General features: G+C 47.1%; 1 long non-coding RNA gene across 1 annotated transcript; it reads left to right on the forward strand.

Moving 5' to 3' along the window:
- Positions 1–11,217: 11,217 nt before the first annotated feature.
- LOC145542412 (uncharacterized) lies at positions 11,218–14,113 on the forward strand. The gene is made up of 2 exons (XR_014079843.1): positions 11,218–11,306; positions 12,067–14,113. It is a non-coding gene; the product is annotated as an uncharacterized LOC145542412 (long non-coding RNA).
- The last annotated feature ends 785 nt before the right edge of the window (positions 14,114–14,898 follow it).

Here is a 14,898-nt window from a genome sequence, read left to right on the forward strand (position 1 = left end):
CTCTGGTCAGGAATGAAGATTCCATAAGTGGTTTGTTATGGCATTAGGTAAGATTAAAATCAATACCCAAAAATGAGAAACCAAAGATGAATCCCAGACAAGTGGCAGTTACAAAATCAGGCAAATAATAATTAAAATAATGGAATATACACAAATACATATACACCTACGAGCAAAGTCAAAACAGTACAACAAAAATAAAGTACAGTAGATTGACCCAGCAAACAAAGGAAATAAAAAATTATATCTACCAGTTAAGAACAAAACTAACTAAAGCACAAACTGGAAAACTAAACCAAAGCAAGGTGCCAAGTGGGAAATAAAGCAATGAACACAAAACTAACAAATATGTTGAGAGGATAGGAAAGAAAGTATAAATATGCAAAGTTAAATAGAGGTAGATAAAGAAGATTTATATACATTAACTGCAAGGGGAAAGAACAGTAGGAAAACCAAACAAAAGAATAAATGTAGAAAAATTATAGGTTTAAAAAAATTAAAAATTAAAATTAAAAGAAGAGAAAAAAAAAAGGAAGAAGAAATTAAAAAAAAAAAAAAGAAAACTCTGAAGAACTGCAAAAGCCCAACATAGAGGCAGAGGTTTATAACAATAATAAAAAATGTGCCTGAGAAAAGTAAAAGCTCAGAAGCTTAAGTAGATTTCATAGTGCCAATAAAATCGACAATTACAACAGAGGGGGGGGAAAGAAAAAAAAAATCCAAAAGAATCTATAGAACAAGTCAAAACATAAGAATAACGAATGTTTCTCTTGAGTCACTGCTGTCAGAGTCCTTTCCCTCGCTGGGATTCACAGTCCAGCTCACCTCCCTAGGATGCCCTCCAACATTGTTCTGACCTCTGGACCTGCTGTGGGGGCAACTCAGATTCTAATCTGGTCCTACTTCTGTATGTTCTTGCCTCCAATGTCCATGGCTATCAGAACTAGTGCGTTTTCTTTTGTGGGAGCTCTCAATGACCTTTTATATAGTCCACAGACACAGAGTGTGCCTGGTTGATCGTGCGGATTTAATCTGCAGCTTAGTACAGCTGGTGAGAAGGTTTTGGGTCTTCTTCCTTAGCCACACTGCCCTGGGTTTCAATTGTGGTTTTATTTCCACCCCTGCATGTGGGTCGCCCACTGGGGTTTGCTCCTGAGGTTGCCCTGGAGGATTTGGGTTTGCCCCTGTGAGGGCCAGGTGTGGAGGTGATGCAGCTGTTTGGGTTGCAGGGGTTCTGGCAGCACTAGGTACTGAGGGGAGTTGGCGGCTAGGGCCGCAGGAAATATAGTGATCTAGATGGCTATGGCAACCAGTATTGGCCAATACGCTCCAGTATTCTTGCCTGGAGAAGCCCCCTGATGGAGAAGCCTGGCAGGCCACAGTTCACAGGGTCGCAAAGAGTTGGACATGACCGAAGTGACCCCGCGCGCGTAGATGCAAGACTTTTTTTTGGCCTGTGGCAGCTCTGCCCCAGTGAGAGTTGAGTGTGAAGGTGGCACAGCTGCTTGGTTTGTGGGGACCCTTGCGGCACCAAGTGTGCAGGCACACGGACTGCCTCCGCTGCAGGAGTTATGGCCCTATCAGAGTCTTTTTTGAGCTTCTTGTAGCGGCGATCAGAAGGCCTCTTTGACCAGGCTTTCTCTGTAGCTACGCCCATTCAGGCACTTAGAGGGCTCCCTTGCCTGGGGTCCTTTTCTGTTATTGGGTGCATCAGGCACATAGAGGTCCCCCTCCCTCCCCCCGGCTGGGGTCCTGTCTGTAGATTGGGGGGTCAGGCACTTAAAGGGGCACCCTGGCTGGGGTCCTACTCTGTAGTTCAGTGCGTCAGGCTTTGATGGGCCAGCCTCTCTATTGTTCAGCTGCCCGATGCTGGCCTGTGGGCAGAGAGAGGCTATGGTGATGGCTCCACCCCCTATACGTGACTCAGCAGTATTGCCTTTCTTCCATGGCTGCTCTTGCTTTCCTCCACCGGCATTTCCCACCGCAATCTCCTCCCTCACATCCCCTTGATCTGTTTCTCCACAGTCAACAGCAGCCCTCGCCCTGGGATTACTTCACAACCCCTAAATTCCAGTTCCCAGCTGCTGCGCCTTCTGGGGAACTGCATCCCTGTCCCCGGTATGTATGGCTGCAGCAAGAACTGTCTGATTTTCCTTCCATTTAGGCTGCCACAGATCAGCTGTTTCACTCTCAGCCTTAAATGTTTCTCCTCTGACTCAGACAATTGCCCTGATGTGGGGACTGGACCTCTGCTTCAGCTCCCCCACCCGCTGAGGGCAGGTCCAGTCCTACTAACACTCCTGGTTTCCCTCCTAGTTCTTTCATCCTACTGAGTTTTGTGTGGTTCTATATATTCTTTTCCGCTGGTCAGGCACTCCTGTCTGCTCTCAGCTGGTGTTCGGCATGAACTTCTCTGTCTGAAGATGTATTCCTGATGTATCCATGGAGAGAGATGTGTTCCATGTCCACCTACTCCTCTGCCATCTTGTTCTCCTGTCTACCAGTGGTTCTTGATTGGATCTTTATTTCAACCAACCAACTGCAAGACATTTGGGGGAGGTATAAAAGGGAGGCATTTAAACGGGTTCTGGTTATAAGATGATATTAGGAAATTTTTGTTGATATTCTTAGTTGTGATGATGGCTTTGTGTCTATGTAGGTAGATGTCGCTTACTCCTTGGAAGGAAGGTTATGACCAACCTAGATAGCATATTTAAAAGCAGAGACATTACTTTGCCAACAAAGGTCCGTCTAGTCAAGGCTATGGTTTTCCCAGTGGTCATGTATGGATGTGAGAGTTGGACGGTGAAGAAAGCTGAGCGCCGAAGAATTAATGCTTTTGAACTGTGGTGTTGGAGAAGACTCTTGAGAGTCCCTTGGGCTGCAAGAAGATCCAACCAGTCCATCCTAAAGGAGATCAGTCCTGGTTGTTCATTGGAAGGACTGATGTTGAAGCTGAAACTCTAATACTTTGGCCACCTCCTGTGAAGAGTTGACTTATTGGAAAGGACCCTAATGCTGGGAAGGGTTGGAGGTAGGAGGAGAAGAGGACGACAGAGGATGAGATGGTTGGATGGCATTACCAACTCGATGGACATGGGTTTGGGTAAACTCCGAGAGTTGGTGATGGACAGGGAGGCCTGGCGTGCTGTGATTCATGGGGTCGCAAAGAGTCGGACACAACTGAGCGACTGAACTGAACTGAAGTAGCTGTCATTTTTAAAAAAGATTCACATCAAAATGTTATAATACCTGTAATTGACCTCAAAATACCTTTGCCAAAAAAAGTAAACATAAAAAAATGTCAACCATGATTCAGTCTAGGTAATGGATACATGGAGTTTTGTTATACCATTCTGTTTACTGTTCTGCTTGAAACTTTTCATAATAAAAAGTAAAAAAAAAAAATATTCAGAAGGGGTCATTATAATTGTAAACCAGGTTTTATTTGAGATAAAATGAAATAATTTTATTTTTATAATTTTTAGCTTTATTTTTCAAATTAAATCTAACTAGAAGATTTTCTTCCTAATATTTCCTCCAAATTTTAGTTTCTGTTTTAAGCAAGTTCACTTTTAGTGGACTTTTTTCCTTTTGGTGTCAGTATTTTTGAGTAACAGCTTGAGTGCTCACGACTTTACAAGTAAGAATTCTAAAAAATTCCCTTTGAAAATGAAAGTGGAAAAATTCCTTTTGAAAACAAAGCCAAAGTTCTACATTTTTGCTTCCTGACCACTGCCAAGTGGCTACAAAGGGCCGTTTCTCCAAGATTCACTCATCTCCTGTGCCAGGTGCTGGGTCCCAGGGTAAGCTCTTTCCTTGCCAGCTGTGTCCCAGGGCAGTGCCTTGACTTCCTGTCTGTCAAATGGGGGTATTAGTGGTCTCCCAGGAGATAGCGAGGAGTAAATGAACTGATGCTGCAAACCCAAAGCATTTGTAGGCTGACCCTGAGAGGCCTTGGGTGAAGGCTGTACCCTGAATGAGACATGCTGGGTGTGTGCCCTGCTTCCAGAACTTCCTCAAGCTCCCAGCTTTATTGGAAGTACTCATAAAACTAACACTACTGAAGGAATTTCCAAAAGAGATAAAGTAGGGCTGGAGGGGTCTGGACAGCTCTGAGAGGAGCCATGGAAATAGTTACTATAGCCCAGAGACTAAACAGTTTGAGCAAAGAGAGGGGATCTGAAGTGCTTGTTTTGGTGGGTAAATTTTTTCAAAAAATTAATTTTATTGAATATAGTTGATTTACAATGTGTTAATTTCTTTTGTACGGCAAAGTGACTCAGTTATACACAGATACATTCTTTTTCATATTCTTTTCTATTATGGTTTATCACAGGGCACTGAATATAGTTCCCTGTGCCACACAGTAGGCCCTTGTTTGTCCATTCTATATGTAATAGTTTGCATCTGCTAACCCCCAAATCCCAATCCATCCCTCCTTCACCCTCTTCCCCTACTGCCAGCAGTCTTTTCTCTATGTCTGTGTCTGTCCGTAAATTCATTTGTGTCAAATTTTAGATTCCATATATAAGTGCTACCATATGGTATTTGTATTTCTAACTTCACTTACTATCATCATTTCTAGGACTGCCCATGTAGCTGCAAATGGCATTATTTCATTCTTTTTAATGACTGAATAGTATTCCATTGTATATGTACCACATCTTCTTTATCCATTCATCTGTTAGTGGATATTTAGGTTGCTTCCATGTCTTGTCTGGGCTTCCCTGGTGGCTCAGCTGATAAAGAATCCACCTGCAATGCAGGAGCTCTGGGTTCAATCCCCGGGTTGGAAAGATCCTTGGAGAAGGAAATGGCTACCCACTCTAGTATTCTGGCTTGGAGAATTCCATGGACTGTATAGTCCATGGGGTCACAAAGAGTCGGACACAGTTGAGTGACTTTCACTTTCATGTCTTGACTTGTAAATAATGCTGCTATGAACAACTGGGGTGCGTGTGTCTTCGAATTGTAATTTTCTCCAGATATAGGCCGAGGAGTGGGATTGCTAGATCATACAGCAACTCTATTTTTAGTTTTTTGAGGAACCTCCATACCGTTTTCCATAGTGGCTGCACCAGTTTACATTTTGGTGCGTAATTGCTTCTTTAAATTCCAAGCAATATTACACAATTCTTTGGGCAAAGGAATCAGCATGACTCTAGTCTCGCTCCAGCCCCACTGGAGGCCATGGCCTTGAGTGAACTTGCATCCTGGGGGCTGCTACAGGTGCAGTGACTATGTGTATGCAGATGAGTAGCCATTTCTTCTCACCTCCAGCCCAGACTTCTCTTCTGAGCTTTAAACATAAATGTGTCTACCTGATCAGCTGTTATGGATTTCTCAAAGGCACCTCAGATCGGGCCCAGCACATACAACAAAATGCAAAGCTTGAGGCCCCCCGAAACCTGCTCCTCCTTCAGTGAGGGACATCCTCTCCATCCAGAAGTGGGAGTCTAAAAATATTTTTACCTCTTTCTCCTTCCTTCTCCTCTCTCCCAGAGCCAATCATAACCAAGTCTGATCAGTTTCCGCTCTATTGCCAGCCTGCCTTTTTTTTTCCATTTCTGTCCCCTACAGACTTCCAAAGCCATGAATCTCCGTACATCACCCCTCTGCGAACAGTTCCTCAGTAGCTGTCCATTGCTCTTGCCTTTAGGAACCATAGCTTCTATAAAGTCCTTCAAGGTCTGTTGTGGTCTGACACTTGCCCAATGTTCCTGCCTTATCTTGCCCTATTCTCTGCACTGACTCAAGTTCCACTGAGGAAAACAGGCTTGGCCAAGAAGGGAGTTAATTAGTACCAGCCTTGTAGAAAACAAACTTTAGGAGAAAAAGAGCATGTCTGGTTGATTATCACAAAACTAACTCTTGGAAAACAGGATGGCTGCCATTTGTGGGAACATGGGATTCTGACAAACTAAACTGGCTCATTGAGCTACCACTGCCTCCTTTTTCTAATTTGCAAAGCTCAGGAGCCATACCGTCATTGGTACCTTAGAGTGTATTTCTGGATTGACATTTGTGACAGTTCTGATCTGGTTTTGAAGTTTCTTGGCTTTAAGTTGTTCCTTGAACCTCATAGTTGTTGCCTAGTACAGTGGACCAGTGTTCAAATACTGGCTCCTCTGCCTAATAGTCCTATGAGTAGGATCATAACCTCTCTGACCCTCAGTCTCTTCATCTATAAAACAGAGATAATTCTACTTGTTTTGTTTGCCTTGAAGGGTTGCTTTGATGCTCACAGAACTCATGCAGCCATTGTGTATGGATAAGGTGACTCACATAGGTCATTGGTCCAAGCTGGGCCAGATTTAAGAGTGACAGGGTATGATATTTATAATTACAGAGGGACAGTAAGTCCAAATGGGACAATGCTGTGAAAACTGGGACACTTGGTGACCCTGAGCACAGAAGGTGACCTTTTTGTACACTATGGCTTTTGTTCTCCCAGCTGATGACAGTGGGAAGGTGAACAAGGCTGCCATGCTCAGAACGAGTTTGTATTTAAAAGTTTTCTATGTGTTTTTGGCCCCCATGGAGATCATTTATATTCCTTAGGGCATCCAAGATAAACAGTGGGTTTGTTTTTGGAAGCTATTAAATTACTCACTTTGCCTGCCATTGCAGAAGATGAGGGTTCGATCCCTGGGTTGGAAAGATCCCCTGGTGTAGGAAATGGCAAGCCACTCCAGTATTCTTGCCTGGAAAATCCCATGGACAGAAGAGCCTGGTGGGCTACAGTCCATGGTGTTGCAAGGAGTCAGACATGACTTAGTGACTAAACAACAATAACAACAAGTGTTCCTGTTACTGTGTCTAGCTGATTACAAGTATTACTAGTTTGAAGGGAAAGCCTTCAGATCAGGGCAAGGCTGTACCGTGGGCAGGGAGTCTTTTGCATGAGCTTCTGAAGTCATAGGCTTGGCCCTAGTCCTTTCTCTTCTCTTTAATCTTTCCATCTTCTCCACTTCTCTCTCTCTGTGTCTTTGTCTCTCTCTCTCTCTCTGATCTCCTCTCCCAAAACTGTCTTAATTGTTCATGGGTCAGGTTGATTTGTTACCTTCTTGCACAAAACATGACAAGGAATGGCTTGGTCTAGAGCCCCCTTCATTGGAAGGTCCATGTTAGTTTGGGGGCGGGGCTGGCACTTGGGTGAGGGAATGGGGAGTTGACTTGGGTGCAAAATTTAAAATGGCACCCCAAAACTCAGGAATCAAGATATGTATTATTTTAATGCAATGTTAAAAATAATAAAAATTAAGGTCAAATTTCCAAGATGAACTAAAAAATATTGAAATTTTAAATAAAGACAAGATTAGTGCCAAATCATATTGAAGCTGAGGCAAAAAGAAAAATCTGTAATATTGATCCTGTCTTTAATGGAAATTTTTATATTTTGTGTATCATTTTTTTTGTTGTTGTTATTGTTTTGCATTAACTGTCACAGGATGAGGGGGCTCTTTAAAGCTAAAACACCACAGAGCCCTCCTCCCTCCCCCTACTATTGGAAGTGTCTCAGTGGAAGGCTGGGCTCATTTCATGCCACAAAGTACAGAAGGAAAGCAAGGCCAAGACAGAGTTACTGCTGGGACAGTGAATAAGGGAAAGGCTGGAAATTTAACCTGGAGACAGGAGACAGGGCAGATGTAGGCATAGGAGAGCCCAGAGTGCCTTCTGGGCTGTGTAAGAAGAAAGACTTCAGGTCATCTGTGAAGAAACTTGGATTTCCCACAGTGAGAGTGGAGACTGAGGCCTTGAGGTGTTTGCTGGGTTGCCCACCCTCCCTGGGAATGCCCACACTCAGAGAACAAGAGCCCCCGGGCCGGCTTGGGAGACACCCACTCCACAGCCCTCTGTGGGCATACAGAGCTGTCCTCTCCTTTACACTCTCTCAAGCACCAAAACCTGTGCTGGAACTTTACCCAGGCCTGAGTCTGCCATGAATTCTGGACAGGCCCTGACCCAGGCCTCACTCTCCAGGGCCTCTTCACCTGGCGGTCTTTCCCTCTGGGGTGGAGAGGATCAGAAGCTCTGCTGGCACACCTGTTCTGTGAATTAGAATGAGGCACCCTGAAGTGGAGGGTGAGGGGGAAGCACCCTACATGCTGACTGATGTGAACAGAGTGGTGCCTGCCCCCACCCCTCGGGAAGCGCTGTAAGCAGATAAGTTAGGGGGTCCCTGGAGAAAGAACAAGGCACGGCTTTCTTGACACAAGAGAAGCCATTTCAGAATCTAAGCCTGGCCACAATGCTTGACCTTGAACAGATTGTAGTAATCAACTATCTTAAAGGAACAAAGGAATGCAGGAACAGAGAAAAGGGAGTCAAACAATAATGCGATGATAAAGCAGTGTCCTAGTTCCTCCTTAAGGACTAATTTTGTTGTTCAATTGCTAAGTCATGTCCGGCTATTTGCGACCCCATGGACTGCAGCACATTAGGCTTCCTTGTCCTTTACTATCTCCTGGAGTTTCCTCAAATTCATATCCATTGAGTTGATGATGCCATCCAACCATCTAATCCTCTGTTGTCCTCCTCCCCTCAACCTTTAACAGCATCAGAGTCTTTTCCAATGAGTCGGCTCTTTGCATCAGGTGGCCAAAGTATTGGAGCTTCAGCTTCAATATCAGTCCTTCCAGTGGATATTCAGGATTGATTTCCTTTAGGATTGACTATACATAATGATATATTTTTGTGGGGGAATCAAAGCCCCCACCCAGCTGGAGGACGGAATGATAGTGTTGACCCTCCTGACTTAAACCAACTAAAGCTTGGACTCTGTTGACCTTTGCCCCAATTCTATGCTGAATTCTCCTCTGCTCAATCCCCCCCATGAATATGCAAGGACCCTTAGCTTAAAGCTTCCTCAGTTTTGCTGTTAGGAAGACACTGCTTTGGAAAAGATCCCCAGTGTTCTCCTAATTTGCTGCAAGTAAAAAAAATCCTCCCATCCTTCCTTCTCCCAATCTTTGGCTTGGTTGTATCTATTGGTTTGCCACCCATCATGAGGCCAGCCCAGTTTTCAGGTAATAGCACCTTCAGGCAGAGTGTGGTCTGTACTGACCTGGGCTGGACAGTATCCTGCAGATGGTCAGGCAAGGGTCCCAGGACGTTAGGTCAGCAGGTCAAAACTCAAGCATGGGGTGGTGCCCAACCCAATGGGCCCCTGGACAGAGCAGCCCACCGGGGGTGGGAGTCAGGATGTAGGGCCTGCCTGCGCCTGTGTCCTTCCCCCGGCCACCCCACAGAGACCGATTGTCCAGCCCTGGATGTTCACCAGAAGGGGCTGAGACCATCTCCTCTGTGTTTGTGGCTCTCTAAAGCGCTCCACAGGTCTCCAGAACTCCCCTGTTGGCTCTGGGAGCCCTCCTCCCCCTGCCCAGGACTGTCTTGTCCCCAGAAAGTCCACACTGCCATTCTCTGTCCATCCAGACTCTCATGGCATGGAGGTGGGGCCAGGCTTCGGGCTGCCCTGACATGTTCCCAAGCACGGCGCTGCAGAGTTCCCCACAGCTGTGATGTGTGTGGTCCTGGAAACAGACTCTGCAGGGATTTTCTTTGGGAGGTGACCCCAAAGGGAAGCAGGAGAGAGGGAAGAGGCAAACCAAGATTGGGAAACAGACATGTAGGATTTTGTGAGCAATGGGATCACTGCCAAGGATGGTCCACTGGGAGGTCAGGAGCTGAAGTATTTACTACTCTCGTACCCCACTGGCTGGGATGGTCCTTGGGACCATTAAGGGCCTGAGCAAAGAGAGTCAGACACACAGGCTTCTCCTGTAGGCTTAGGCCTGGTGCCCACTCTGCACTTGGAGCATCCTGACTGAGGATGGACTTTGTACTTGAGCACCTATGGGCAGGACAACAGGACTCCCTCTGGTCTTTCTCTGACTCCACTGTAGGTCTATGGCCTGGCCTGTAGCTTGGCCCACACCAGGCCCACAGGATCTGCTTTTGATTGAAGTGTGATGCAGTCCTGACACTAACCACTTGGACTTAGCTCAGCCCTCACAGGCTGAGGGCACCCGCTTCCATAAGATTACCCCCCCCCCCCCGCACCTTCTTCAGATACCAACCATAGGCTCTGGGGCTCCCTGGCCACCACCCAGCTACCAATTCAGGAGTTCTCATGACCACCTCAGGTTCAATAACTCACTAGAATGGCCCACAGAATTCAAGAAAGTACTAGATTTATCAATACAGTTTTGTTTTAAATGGTACAGTTCAGCCAAATGAAGACACAGGTGGGGCCAGGTCTGGGAGGGCCTCACATGTGAAGCCTCTGCTCCCCTGGGCTGAGCCACCCTCCTGCACATCAGCGTGTTCACCACGCAGTAAGTTTGTACTGAGGTTTCATCATGTAGGGTCAGCTGACTGAGTCACGGCCAAATCTGAGTCAAGGCTGAACTTGCTGCACGTGGCCAAAGCCCAACTCTCTAATCACAGGGTTGGTCTTTCCCTCAAGTTGAGATATCTCAGGGCCCACATGACTAACCGTGTTAGTGTAAACTATTGGACTCAGCATAAGTAACCAAGATGCTCTTACTTCTCAGAAAATTCCAAGGATGTTATTTTCCAGACACCTAAGACAATGACCAGCCAGCTTCTTTATTATACAATGTGTGCCTATTCTGATTTGTTAGCAGCTGCTTCCAAAATTGTGCCAAGAAAGTTTCCGAGGCTAGATTCAGGCTCAGTAGAGAGTTACAATGGGCGGAGGTGGTGGCAGTGCCCTATGACATCCTTGTATAGTTGGAATTATCATAAAAAGAGGCAGTTTTGTAGATGCTGGAATATTTTTTTATCCAAATATCTGTTAGCATAGCCCAGAAAAAACACTTGGAATATAGCTTTTTGTGACACAGCAAAGAAGCCCCTTGCAATGGTGGCTAGAACATTAATTTCCATTTATTAAGGGCCTATTGGGTTCCAGAAACTGTACTGGGTACTTCATATATAGTCTCATCTAATTCTCATAACGTCCCCTAAAGCACATATTATTATTCTTGTTTTTCTTGACAACTGAACTGAGACTCAGAGATGTTGACTAATTTACTCAAGATCACACAGCCTCTGTTCTGGTCACGTCACTACTCTGCCTTACTGGCAAACTTCTGTAAGCTGCAGGCACATCACTAGCTGACATAAGTGGAAGGTTTATGCTGTCATCCACAGTCATCTAAATATGGGAGAGACGGGCCTGAGTCTAATAGAGAGAAAGGAGAGCTCACGCTGAGCCGAGAGCAGAGGGCCTCCTGGAGGAAGCAGGGCATGAGGGGAACCCTGAAAGGAGAAAGATGGTTGGTGTTTGGGGAGGAAGATAGGAGGGGATGAGTATTCTGGGAGGGGCCAGGCCTGGTCGAAGGGAGATAGATAGCTTGCAGGCAGTGGTGGGCCCTGGGGTGAGTGTGGGGAGGATGTGTGTGTGTGACTATCTTGGATGGCAGGGATGGCCAGGTGGCTCAAAATGTGGCGGAGGAGCTTAGACTGGAAGCATAGCTGATAGAGCTGAATGACAAAACTGTCCAATCAGTTCTAGGTTTGCCATGCTGACACCAGGCACTAATAGACTGCAGAGGTGATCTCAGTTCATGCCCATGTCAGAGGAGAGAAATGGAGGTTCACAGAAGGGCTTGGGCTTACCCCAGATCACCCAGGAGGAGAGGAAGGAGCCAGAACCGTGGCCCAGGGTCCCTGAGCGCTGAGCTGTGGCGCGAGGGCTGTGTGAGATCCGGATGACCTACCCCATGATGGGGAGCTGGTGCTCCCGTCGCAGGAGGCCTCTGCCAGGGTGGGCGTGGGGTCAGTGTGCAGGCTGAGAGGCTGGAGGACGTGGGGAAGGGTCACCAACTTGGCCCTTGGGGTGGGGAGGAGAGAAGCCGTGTGCAGGGTTTTCACAAGGAACCCGTGGAACGCATGAAGCGCCCTCCAGGAACTGCCTGCCTGTGTCACCACCCACTAGCGACCCGTGTCCTCTGGGCTGTACTTCCTGAATGGCAGGTGTGGAGCTTACTTTCAGCTGCCTGGGAAGGAGGCTAAGGAGGGCTGTTGTTTACACAGGATATTATCAGAACAAATCATGCGTGGGAGCCTGAAGTGTGGAGGATGAGAGAAGTCAGCAGGAGAAAGCAAACCTTTGGCCCCACAGATGGATGTGGTGGGCAACTCTGAGCCCCACCCATCCTGACCCCCACCCACCAGCTGTCAATCGCAACTTTAATAATAATTCCATATGCCTCTGGAGTGATTTCTTGCAGCCTTCATAGACAACTGCTTTCCCCTCCTGTCACAGAAGGGTCGTAGCTGCTAGCAGCAAAACTCCCATCTCCAGCAGTCTCCCCAGCGCAATGGGGTGACTTGTCCAGCGTCTGGCTCAGCTCGTCTTCACCGTTGTCTTGGCTCTGCCTTCTGGCAAGCCTGGGAGCTCCCTTCAGGCTGGGAGCACGTTTCAGCCTTCGTGTCTACACCTCACAGTGAAGAGAGGAAGAGATATCATCTCATTCATTCATTCATTCATTCATCCAACAAATACTTACTGGGTGTCTACTGCATGCGTTTTACTGTTCTCCGTGCTGGAGTTAAACCAGGGAACAAAAATCAGGTGGAGAGCCTTGTCCAGGCGCCCATGTTCCAGCAGAGGGCGGTAGACAGTAACTGTAGTCGGTTTCTTTCAAAAGTGTTAAAAGTGATAGGAATAAGGAGAGCGAGGGACTTGCCAGTGGCTAAGACTCCGCACTCCCAATGCAGGCGACCCGGGTTCCATCCCTGGGGAGCTAGATCCTGCATGTCAAAACTAAAGATCTCCCATGCAAGGGAAGATCCTGGCACAGCAAGGAGATGACAGGATGCACGACCCAACTTGGCAATTGGGGCAGGCCTCATTGAGGAGTTTTCTGGAGGAAGAATGTTTCAGATCGAGAGCAGCTGGTGCAGAGACATGGAGGTGGGCGTGTTCCTGGGTGTCCCAGGAGCAATGAGGCAGCCGGGTGGCTGCAGTGGAGGTTGAGGGGCGGACAGTAAGAGTTGCTGGTGGGGCTGGTGGAGCCAAGTGGCGGCCATTTGTAAGGACTCTGGGTGAAGTGGGGGTTATGGCAGGGGTCTGAGCAGAGGAGTGACACAATAGAACTCGAATTTTGAAAGGCTCTCCTTGGCTGTCACAGCAGCAGGGGCCCAATTAAGACGCTATGTCAGTCACCTAGGCTTGGACCAGGGTGATAGCAGTGGAGGTGGTGGGCCTGGTCAGGTTCCAGACACATTTTGAAGTCAAAGCCAAGAGAATTTCCCAGAAGCTCAGGTGTGGGGGTGTAGGAGGAAGAGAGCAGGGGAAGCTGACTCTGGGTTTTTGGTCTGATCCCTGGAGGAGGTCACTGTTGGACCTGTTAGGGATGATTTGCCCACAAGGCATCTGGTGGAAATGTGGACGAGGCAGGAGTTCACGTGGCCTGGAGTGCTGGGAAGATGTCTGGGGTGCAGACATCTAAATTCAAGAGCTATGGGCAAACGGGTGGTCTTTGGCGCCATGGCCTGAATGACAACAAACAAGTGGGTGTGGAAAGAGAAGGGCACTAGTGCTGGATCCTTCGCCTTCACCAGAAACAATCAGGGAGAGGAAGACTCAGCAGAGGAAATGGAGATGGAGATGGACAGCCCAGAGCTGGAAGCTGTGATACTGTGATTTACAAAAAGAAATATATATTTAGTCTTTGTCCCCTTTTCTGGCACAGAGCTCCTAAAACCCTTGGAACTTGTCTTTGTTATGTTAATGAAGTGGGTTTTGGAAAACATCTAAGGATGGTGGCTGGTGGCCACGTGATGAGAGCACTGGAACTTTAAGTGTCAAGTCCCCTGACGTCTAGGGAGAAGTCACCATGGCCAATAAATAAAATCACTCACTCATGCCTATGTAATGAAACTTCCAGTAAAAATCCAAAAAGGGTTCAGAGAACATCCAAGTGGACAAACCCATGGAGATCTGGGGAGAGTGGCGTGCTCAGAGACAGCGTGGAAGCTTGTCCCCCTCCCCAAATGCTTTGCCCTACGCATCTCTTCCCTCTGGCTGCTCCTGAGTTATATCCTTTGTAATAAACCAATGATCTAGAGAGTAAAATATTTCTCTGAGTTCTGTGAGCCACTCTACAAATTAATCAAATCCAAGAAGGGAGCCATGGGAACCTCCAATCTTCTAGCCAGTCAGTCAGAAGCACAGGTAACAACCTGGACTTGTGATTAGCATCTAAAGCGGGGGAGGAGGGCAGTCTTGTAGGACTGAGCCTCATCTGGGAGAGCTGATGCTGTCTCCAGGTAGATGGTGTCAGAACTGACTTAAATGGTAGCACACTGAACTGGTGTCTGAGAATTGTTTGTTGGTGTGGGGGGAAAAAAACCCTGCACATTGGAATTGGTGCTAGAGTCTTAGACGTTTTAGAAGCCAATGAAGAGAGGAAATGAGGGAGGGGGATTACCTGCTGTGTCCAGCACTGCCTAGTGGAGGGGGAGGAGGAGAAGTGAGATAAGATTTAGCCACATCAGTTACTGTGAGCTTGACGGGGCAGCAAGAGCAGAGTGGTTGGGACGGAAACCCCAATGAGTGGGTTAAAGAAGGATGCGAGGAGAGGCACTGGAGACAGAGTGTGGGTGATTCTGAGTTTTGCTGCAAAGGGAACAAAGGAATGGGGGTAACTAGTAGAGGTGTTACTGAGCTAAGGTCTGGCTGCTCACTGCTCAAAATATCATACTCAAGAGGGAGACAAATGTTGGTAGCATCACTGACTCAATGGACATGAATCAGAGCGAATTCCAGGAGAGAGTGGAGGACAGAGGAGCCTGGCTTGCTGTGGTCAATGGGGTTGCAAAGAGTCAGATACAACTTAGCAACTGAACAACAAAAACAGC

This window comes from Giraffa tippelskirchi, chromosome 3, assembly GCF_054371585.1.
Source record: "Giraffa tippelskirchi isolate mGirTip1 chromosome 3, T2T-mGirTip1v1.2.pri, whole genome shotgun sequence".
In the NCBI taxonomy this organism is placed as follows: Eukaryota; Metazoa; Chordata; class Mammalia; order Artiodactyla; family Giraffidae; genus Giraffa; species Giraffa tippelskirchi.